We start from the raw sequence: 11,029 nt of genomic DNA, 5'->3' as shown, positions 1-11,029 counted from the left end.
CCAGTGATAGTGTTACTTTTGTTTGTTACATAGTATGTTCTCAAAATAGTCCCCTTGATTCAAATTTGCCTTCACTGTGTTTCATATTTCTTGTTGTTATTAGCATTCACAATCTGTTTCAACGTTTCTACTTCGATAACATAGAACATGTATAGTGAAAAAGTAAAAGCAAGATCTAAGCTATTTATATTTTACAATATTTGTTCGATATGATCGAATTACAAAAGTAGAAAGACAAATAATGTTAATAAGAACAAAAAATCCAAAGAACTCGGTGAACACATATCTGAAAAAGGGCAATAGTTCTTTTCCAAAAAGAAACTGCCTAACAAAGAAAAACAAAAAGCTATTAATGGTACATAAATTATATATTTTATATCTTAGATTGACTTATATCATGCTAACCTCATTTCACTTGTTAAAAAGTACGAGTAAAGAATTAATTGATATAAGTCAATTATATATATCTCTCATAAACAAAATAATTAGTTTTGTATCCTTACTACATAAGTAGTATTATTGAAGTCGATGATCCACATTACATTATTAACGAATAAAGTTAGAATATATGTTAAGATAAATCTACCACAAATTGTTGGGAGTACTGATTAAATTGATATGAACAATTTTTTTTAACTATTTTAGTCTATATCCTCAATGCATGTATTATTGTTGACCAATAAATTGTATTATATTATAAGCTATGAATAAGTGTTATATATTTTTTGTTTTCCATCTAGTGTGTTTGATATCTACATTAAAGTTTGAGGTGTAAAGTTTCACATTAAACGTTAAACAATAAAACAAGTGACTTCAAATTCGAGGAATAATGCGATGCGCCATAACGAGGAATAGTGAAGCGCTTTATATTCCTCTGAAGTTAACTTTGTTATAAGTTTTTATTCTTTAATGAGGAACTTTGCACCTTCAACTCCAATGTAGATATCGAACACATTGAATGGGAAAAAAATTTAACACTTGTTCAAAGCTTAGAATATAATACAATTTATTGATCAACAAAAGTACATTGAGGATATAGGCTAAAATAGTAAAAAAAAATTCATATAAAATGAATCAATACAAACATTTTGTCACGACCCAAAACGAGCCGCGAGTGGCACCCACACTTATCCTATTATGTGAGCGAACCAACCAATCTAAACCCCAACATTTCAAACATAATAAATAGAAAAATAATCCGGAAGACTTAAAACTCATTAACGAAATCAATAACAACTTCTAATACTCAAAACTTATCATTATCCCCAAAATCTGGAAGTCATCATCACAAGAACATCAATCCTCAAATTACTAAGTCTAAGAGTATCTAAGAAGCTAAAATAACTAAGCAGATAGTCCATGCCACAACTTCAAGGCATCAAGACGTGAAGAAGAAGATCTAGTCCAAGCTAGAAACAATAGCTCACCCTGAAATCTGACGTGATGAAGACTGGCTAGAGTTGCGGTTGAGTTGAAGACGGCGGTACGTTTGCTGCACTCCGCAATTAACAAAAAGAAAACATACAAGTAGGGGTCAGTACAAAACGCGAGTACTGAGTAGATATCATAGGCTAACTCAAAATAGAAAGCAATATATATCATATAATATCATAAATCAACTACAATACTCAATGGGTAGCAACAACAAGTACAAGGATCATTGATAATAACGCCAAGTACACCCATGAGGACTCAAGCCTCCATACCATACTCATTTGGGAAGTAGGTTCATTAAATTTTGAGTATATTAAGATAGTTCAAGATTCATTCTCTTTATTCCTCTTGTGTCGGAACGTGACACTCCGGTCCCCTAATACTATGTGTCGGTTCATGACACTCGATCCCCTAATACTACGTGTCGGTTCGTGACACCCGATCCCCTAATACTATGTGTCGGTTCGTGACACCCGATCCACTAATACTATGTGTCGGTTCATGACACCCGATCTCCTTACCTCATTCCTTTAGATAATCAAGCCTTCCTTTATACCAAGGCATCATCATTAACAGAGAAGTTTTAAGATTTAAGATTCAACAGCCTCATCATGCTTAATTTATCACAATTATAAAATCACATCATGCAAGCAGACAATTAAGCATATGGAAGACTTTACAATACTACCCAACACATATCATTCGCTATTAAGAGTTTACTATGGAATAGCATAAAAACCATAACCTACCTCCGCAAAAGAATTCGCAATCAAGCAACCTACTTCTCGAAAGCATTGCTTCCCTCTCCGTTCCTCTCTCTCTCGCTCGTTCGTCCCTCTCTTTCGCTTTTCTGATTTTTCCTTATTCAAACTCTTTTTCTTTTACCCTAATTACCATATAATTAAGTATAAAAGATGCTAAAAGTAACCCACTAATTAATTCAAGGTTATCTCTTTTAACCCCCAAGTAATTGAATTATTAACATTCAACCACTAACTTTATAATTATAAGTAGGAATAGTCCAAAACGCCCATTAAAATATTTAACAGAAATCCAACCCCGTCAGGGTTATGCAGCCTGTGACAGCCAGTCGTGCCTACGACGGTCTGTCCTGCTGCTTCCGTCAAGAAGTTCAGAGACTCAATTCATTAAAGAGTCTGAGACGGTCCGTCGTGCCCACGACGGTCCGTCCTGCTATGTCATCGCGAAGTTCAGAGAGTTGTTCTCAGTAGCCGTGTTTTGGAACGAGACCCCCTCAACGGTCCGTCGTGCCCATGACAGTCCATCGTGGGATCCGTCGACCCAGATAGTTATTACCAGAATAAACTCTACTGCTCAAAACGACCAAACGGGTCGTTACAATAGATGCCAATTTACTCATCGTTCGTCCCCGAACGATCACAAGAAGAAAAACAAGTGCGCAAAGGAGTATTTGGATCTGAAAACAGGTGTGGGTATCCTTCTTGCATATCAGCCTCCTTCTCCCAAGTGGACTCTTCGACTGGCCGATTCTTCCACTGAACCTTGATGGATGCAATACCCCTTGACCTCAACTTGTGGACTTCTCTATCTAAAATAGCAACAAGATCCTCCTCATAAGACAAATTCTCATCAAGAAGAACTGAATCCCAACGAATGATGTAGTTTCCATCCCCATGGTATCTTTTCAACATAGACACATGAAATACCGGATGCACTCCTAACAGTCCTGGGGTTAAGGCTAATTCATAAGCTACCTCCCCCACGCGCTTCAAAACATTAAATGGACCAATATACCTCGGACTAAGCTTACCTCGCTTACTAAACCGCATCACCCCTTTCATGGGTGAAACCTTCAGCAAAAGTTGCTCGCCCTCCATAAACTCCAAGTCTCTAACCTTTTGATCTGCATATTCTTTTTGCCTACTTTTAGCCACTAGAAGCTTTTCCTGAATGCTTTTCACTTTATCTAACGATTCCCTCAGAAGGTCAGTACCCTAAGGTCTAACCTCAAATGCATCAAAGCACCCAATGGGAGACCTACATCTTCTCCCATACAGTGCCTCAAATGGGGCCATATTAATACTTGAGTGATAGCTATTGTTTCATGAGAACTCTTCTAAGGGTAAGATGTTATCCCAATGGCCACCAAACTCTATCATACATGCTCGAAGCATACCCTCCAAAACCTGAATCGTTCGCTTAGACTGACCATCGATCTGAGGGTGAAATGCAGGACTAAGATCAAATCTAGTACCTAATTCAGCATGCAATGTTTTCCAAAACTTAGAAGTAAACTGCGTACCTCTATCTAATATGATGGAAAGTGGAACTCCATGCAATCGAACAATTTCTGAGATGTAAATTTTGGCTAACTTCTCTGCATTATAAGTCACCTTGATCGGAATGAAATGAGCAGACTTAGTTAATCTGTCAACAATTACCCAAATAGAGTCATACTTACCGATTGTCTTTGGAAGACCAACAACGAGGTCCATTGCAATTCTCTCCCACTTCCATTCAGGAATGGGCATTCTCTGAAGTGTCCCTCCAGGCCTCTTGTGTTCATACTTTACCTGCTGACAATTCGGGCATTGAGACACGAAAGCAACAATGTCCCGTTTCATCCTACTCCACCAAAAATATTGCTTTAGGTTGCGATAAATCTTTGTTGCACCGGGAAGTATAGAATACCTTGAACTATGAGCCTCTGTAAGAATGGTGTGAATCAAATCATCGACACGCGGTACACATACCCTTACCTTAATACCCAAAACACCTTCCTCATCAATTTTTGCTTCTTTAGCCTCTCCTTGCAATACCTTATCTCGAATCCGGATCAGTTTCTCATCAGTAAACTATTTTCCCTTAATCTTGTCAAGAAAGGAAGATCTTTCCTCCACACAGGCCAAAAATACTCCCTTCTCATTTACTTCTAGCCTCATAAAGTCATTAGCCAAAGTCTGAACCTCTTTAGCCAATGGGCGTCTAGAAACCTGCAAGTGAGCTAGACTCCCCATGCTCCCTGCCTCTCTACTTAAAGAATCTGCCACCACATTAGCTTTTCCCGGATGATACAAGATAGTGATATCATAGTCCTTTAGTAGTTCCATCCACCTCCTCTGTCTCAAATTCAAATCTTTCTGAGTAAAGACATACAGTAAACTACGATGATCCGTATAGACTTCACATTTAACCCCATATAGAGAATGTCTCCATTGCTTTAATGCAAACAGTACTGCAGCCAACTCCAAATCGTGGGTCGGATAATTACGTTCATGCACCTTTAATTGCCTCGAAGCATAAGCAATTACATTCTTCTCTTGCATTAACATTGCACCCAAATCAGAATAGGATGCATCACAATAAATAATGAAATTCTTACCTTCCACTGGCAAGGTAAGAATTGGTGCAGTAGTCAACAAAGTCTTGATCTTCCAAAAGCTTTCTTCACACTCGTCCGACCATACAAATGGAACACTCTGCTTAGTCAAGTTTGTCAATTGGGAAGCAACAGAAGAAAATCCCTTGAGAAATCGACGGTAGTAGCTAGCTAAACCAACGAAGCTCCTTACCTCTGTAACATTAGTAGGTCTTGCCCAACTATTCACTACTTCAATCTTAGAAGGATCCACCATCACTTCATCATTAGAAACCACATGTCCCAAGAAGGACACTGAATCTAGCCAAAACTCACACTTAGAGAATTTGGCATAAAGCTTTTTCTCCCTCAACATTTCCAATACCATTCTTAAGTGTTTCTCATGTTCCTTCTTGCTCTTTGAGTATACCAGTATATCGTCAATGAATACGATGACAAAGAGATCCAAATATGTCTTAAAATCCCGTTCATCAAGCTCATGAACGCAGCAGGGGTATTCATAAGCCCAAAAGACATTACTAAGAACTCATAATGTCCATACCTAGTCCGAAAAGTGGTCTTGGGCACATCCGTGACCCATATTTTCAATTGATGATAACCAGATCTCAAATCAATTTTGGAGAAGGTACAAGCACCTTGTAACTGATCAAACAAATCATCGATGCGAGGAAGAGGGTACTTGTTCTTAACAGTTACCTTATTCAGTTGTTTGTAGTCAATGCACATCCGAAAACTTCCATCCTTCTTCTTCACAAACAAAACCGGAGCACCACAAGGGGATGCACTTGGTCTAATGAAGACTTTGCTTAAAAACTCTTGAAGTTGGGCCTTTAACTCTCTTAACTCAGCGGGAGCCATCCTATAAGGGGGTATGGAAATGGGGTGAGTACCCGGCTCCAGATCAATACAAAAGTCCATATCCCTATCCGATGGCATACCAGGAAGGTCTGCAGGAAACACATCCAGAAACTCACGGACTATTGAAACCGACTCAATTGAAGGTACTTAGGTAGTATCATCCCTGAGGTGTGCCAAGAAAGCTAAACAAACCTTGCTAGCCATTCTCTTAGCGCGAAGGAAGGAGATGATACGAACTGAAGTGGAAGTGTAGTCACCCTCCCACACTAACGGATCTGTCCCAGGCTTGGCCAACGTTACAGTTTTAGCATTACAATCTAAGATTGCAAAATTTGGAGAAAGCCAAGTCATACCCAGAATTACATCAAAGTCAGACAATTCTAAGATAACCAAGTCTACATGAGTATTGCTTTCCATAAAAGTCACAGGACAAGACCTATACACTTTTTCAACTATCACAGACTCACCCATTGGAGTAGAAACACGAATAAGCATGTCAAGCAACTCACAATGTTAATTAAGACTAGTAGCAAATGAGAAATATACATATGAAAATGTGGATCCAGGGTCAAATAATACAAAAGTCATGCAATCACAAACCAAAAGATTCCCTGTGATGACAGCATCAGATGTCTCCGCTTCAGATCTCCCAGGGAAAGCATAACAATGGGCCCTATCACCGGTCTGTCCGTTTCCCCTACCATGTTGCGCTGCAGTAGTTCCAGTTTGCCCGTCACCTCGGCCGTTTTGATGACCACCATTACCTCGTCCACCACGTCCTCTCGAATAACGGCCTCTTCGATGACCACCTCTACCTCTAATTTTTGGGGGTCTGTAACCCTGTTTTGGACAATTTCTCCTAATATGTACAGTCTCTCCACATCCATAACATTCTCTAAATTCATGCATAGGTCTCTGTGAGAACGACGGGGTCTGGGGATAACCTCCAAACTCAGAGAAATGTTGACCGGTCTGCGGTGGACCCCCAACTACAGTCTGTAGTGAAAACTGAATAGGTCGGGCTGGATAACCTCCTGAACTCTGCTCTCTAGAGTAAGACCCACCAAATTCACCTCCCTTACGAAACTTCTTAGTTGCTGATGCCATGGTGAAGTCATCTGCTTCACTCCCTCCACCTCTATTACAAAGTCTACCACTTCCTGAAAAGATTTTGCTGTAGTAGATACCTGTAAGGCTGGTATCTGCAAATCTGACCTTAATCCCTTCACAAAACGGCAAATCCGTTCTTGTGGAGTGAAGCAAAGCTGGGTGGCATACGTAGATAATGCACGAAACTTAGCCTCATACGGAGTAACCGACATCCTGCCTTGCTCTAGGCTTAGAAACTCATCTCTCTTCCTATCCCTCAAAGTTCGGGGTATATACTTCTCCATAAACATGCTAGAGAATGATGTCCAAGTCATAGGTGGTGACTCTGCTGGTTGACACTCAACATATGACTGCCACCACATTTTGGCGTTCCCCTGAAATTGATAGGTCACAAACTCGATGCCAAATCGTTCTACTATGCCCATCTTGTGTAGTAGCTCATGACAATCAACCATAAAGTCATAGGCATCCTCAGATTCAGCACCCTTGAAAACTGGAGGTTTCAACTTCAAGAACTTATTGAAAAGTTCATGTTGATGACTTGTCATTATAGGCCCTGTAGTCAATCGAGGAAACGTGCCTATTTCCAATGAGGCATCCATGCCGGGAGCCCCAGTAGTTGCATGTTGTACTCCCGGAACCTGAGGTGCTGGTGTAGAAAACACTGGATGTGTCTGGCCCTGATCAGATAACCCGCTAAGATAAGCAAGAACCTGATTAATCATCTCTAGGGTAGGGTTCGGGTGGTAATTCCACATTCTGCACTTGCTCATTCTCCCCTTCTTCCCCCTCTCTTACTACTTCCTCAGTCGGTGGAGGACTCACCACCCTAGTACTAGATGGGCCAGGTGTTTGTCCTCTTTCTCTAGAGGACGTCCTCCCGCGACCTCTACCACGGCCTCTTGCCACTGCCCCTCTTCGAGCTACAGCCCCAGTGGCTGGCTCAGACGCATCTTGTCTTGCCGGTGTTGGCGTTGGTGCGGTTGTTGCTCTAGTTCTAACCATCTGCGAAATAGAGTGAAGATGGTCAGATACCAATTTGTATCACCTAGATACCAATTGGATCCAAGTAATAGCACGAAAGAAGAAAAGAATGGAATTTTCTTAATGTCTTATAGCCTCTCCAAGAAAAGTAAAGGCGTCCCCCTACCGTACCTCAAGACTCTACTAGACTCGTTCTTGTGTGATGACACCAACGAACCTAATGCTCTAATACCAAGTTTGTTACAACCCAAAATGAGCCGCGAGTGGCACCCACACTTATCCTACTATGTGAGCGAACCAACAAATCTAAACCCCAACATTTCAAACATAATTAACAGAAAAATAATACGGAAGACATAAAACTCATTAACGAAATCAATAACCAACTTCTAATACTCAAAACTTATCATTATCCCAAAAATCTGGAAGTCATCATCACAAAAACATCTATCCTCAAATTACTAAGTCTAAGAGTATCTAAGAAGCTAAAATAACTAAACAGATAGTCCATACCAGAACTTCAAGGCATCAAGACGTGAAGAAGAAGATCCAGTCCAAGCTAGAAACAATAGCTAACCCTGAAATCTGACGTGATGAAGACTTGCTAGAGTTGCAGTTGAGTTGAAGACGGCGGTACGTTTGCTACACTCCACAATTAACAAAAAGAAAACATACAAGTAGGGGTCAGTACAAAACACGAGTACTGAGTAGATATCATCGGTCAACTCAAAATAGAAAGCAATATATATCAGATAATATCATAAATCAACTACAATACTCAACGGGTAGCAACAACAAGTATAAGGATCATTGATAATAACGCCAAGTACACCCATGAGGACTCAAGCCTCCATACCATACTCATTTGGGAAATAGGTTCATTAAATTTTGAGTATATTAAGATAGTTCAAGATTCATTCTCTTTATTCCTCTTGTGTCAGAATGTGACACTCCGATCCCCTAATACTACGTGTCGGTTCGTGACACCCGATCCCCTAATACTACGTGTTGGTTCGTGACACCCGATACCCTAATACTATGTGTCGGTTCGTGACACCCGATCCACTAATACTATGTGTCGGTTCGTGAGAATCGATCCCCTAATACTACATGTCGGTTCGTGACACCCGATCCATTAATACTACATGTCGGTTCGTGACACCCGATCCCCTAATACTATGTGTCGGTTCCTGACACCCGATCCCCTAACCTCATTCTTTTAGATCATCAAGCCTTCTTTTATACCACGGCATCATCATTAAAAGAGAGGTTTCAAGATTTAAGATTCAATAGCCTCATCATGCTTAATTTATCACAATTATGAAATCACATCATGCAAGCACACAATTAAGCATATTGAAGACTTTACAATACTACCCAACACATATCATTCACTATTAAGAGATTACTATGGAATATCATAATAACCATAACCTACCTCCACCGAAGAATTCGCAATCAAGCAACCTACTTCTCCAAAGCTTTGCTTCCCTCTTCGTTCCTCTCTCTCTCGCTTGTTCGTCCCTCTCTTTCTCTTTTTCTGATTTTTCCTTATTCAAACTCTTTTTCTTTTACCCTAATTACCATATAATTAAGTATAAAAGATGCTAAAAGTAACCCACTAATTAATTCAAGGTTATCTCTTTTAACCCCCAAGTAATTGAATTATTAACATTCAACCACTAACATTATAATTATAAGCAGGAATAGTCCAAAACGCCCATTAAAATATTTAACAGAAATCCGACCCCGTCAAGGTTACGCAGCCTGTGACGGCACGTCGTGCCTGCCACGGTCCGTCCTGCTGCTTCCATCACAAATTTCAGAGACTCTATTCATTAAAGAGTCTTTGACGGTTCGTCGTGCCCACGATGGTCCGTCCTGCCATGTTGTCGCGAAGTTCAGAGAGTTGTTCTCAGTACCCAAATTTCCAGAATCTAAGTGTTTTGGAACGAGACCCCCTCGACGGTCCGTCGTGTCCATGATGGTCCGTCGTGGGATCTGTCGACCCAGACAGTTATTACCAGAATAAACTCTACTGCTCAAAACGACCAAACGGGTCATTACACATTTCTAAGAATTTGTGGTACAAAACTTTTAACATATATTCTCACATTATCCGTTAATAATGTAATGTGGATCATCAACTGTAATAATACTACTTCTATAGTAAGGATACAAAATAAATAAATTATGACCACGCATAGCTTGTTGCTTTTGTTTGTTTGCATAGTATCTTTTTAAAATAGCTCCTTTGATCCTTTCCAAATTTGTCTTTCATTGTCAAATTCTTTGTTTTTATAGGCGTTTTCTTTCTGTTTCAATTTTTGTATTTCGATTACCTAATACGGTGAAAAATTAAAAATAAGATCTATCAAACAATTATTTAAATTAATAATTCATGTTCATACAAAGTAAGACTTTTCCTCTAGACTAATGAATTTGGAGATCAAATTTTTTAAAAAATTAACCAAATTGACCAATATTTGCAAAACCAACAAAAAAATGCTTTAATTTATTTTTATTAGGTAAATTAAAATAGGAAAATAAATTTATTTCTCTGCTATGAATTATAAATTAACAAATGTATATAGTTTCTAATTCACAGTTGTTGATAACTTCTAGATTATGTAAAAATGAATTCAAATAATTTCAAAAGAGTTACTAAAATTTGCATTTGAACCATCAGATTCACAATCAATTTAATAAATATTGATTGTTTGAAGACTTTGACCTAATAAATTTAATTTTTTTATAAAGTTGATCAAATTTCTCTCGTATTTCATTTGGACAATTAGGTCCACTCCAACATTAAAGATGTTATAAGGCAGTCATAATATATTTTGCTCTACGATCAAATTATTATTATTTTTTTAGATGTGGGAGACTCTATATCACCTCTTTATGAATTTGTGTAAATATATAAGAAGTGTGTGCTAATTATAACGTTACATCAAACTCATTTAAAATCATGAAATTCTAGTATTAATGTCTCAACATTTAATAGGTTCCCCAAATAATTTTATATAGAAGAAAAGATTATCAAAAGTAAACAATTTTTTATGCCCTGTATTTTTACATAAGTGATGGATCACTGAGATCCAAGTCAAGTGACACTTTACACTAGGTATCAGGACATTTATAACTCCTTCACACTCCAAATGATGTTGCAACAAACAATACTAAGCAATACAATAAATTAAGCAAAATTAAGTGAAATGTCGAAGCTAGTATTGATCATACTAGTATAAAATATTAATTAACATTATTAGGCATTATGTA

This window comes from Solanum lycopersicum, chromosome 1, assembly GCF_036512215.1.
Source record: "Solanum lycopersicum chromosome 1, SLM_r2.1".
NCBI lineage: Eukaryota > Viridiplantae > Streptophyta > Magnoliopsida > Solanales > Solanaceae > Solanum > Solanum lycopersicum.
The sequence above is the reverse complement of the archived record's forward strand: the minus strand, read 5'-3'. Positions refer to the sequence as shown.